Below are 247 nucleotides of genomic sequence, written 5' to 3' on the forward strand. Positions count from 1 at the left end.
GTCCTGCTCCCCCCGCCCACCGCAACAACCTCTCACTGGACCTTCCCCCTTTGCCACCAGAAAGCTTTTCCACTCCTCCGCCTGGCCTGCGTTTGCTTCGAGTCTCTGCCAGACCCAGGTGGTGATAACCGCCCACAGACTCTGTTGACCTCAACAGGTGATTCCTGTTCTCATGTGGGTGATCTTTGTTTATCTCCACAGAGGTGATTAGTTTGGGGAACAAATAAAACCACTCAGAACAAGAACC

The sequence above is a fragment of the Ursus arctos genome, unplaced genomic scaffold (genome assembly GCF_023065955.2).
Source record: "Ursus arctos isolate Adak ecotype North America unplaced genomic scaffold, UrsArc2.0 scaffold_241, whole genome shotgun sequence".
Classification (NCBI taxonomy): Eukaryota; Metazoa; Chordata; class Mammalia; order Carnivora; family Ursidae; genus Ursus; species Ursus arctos.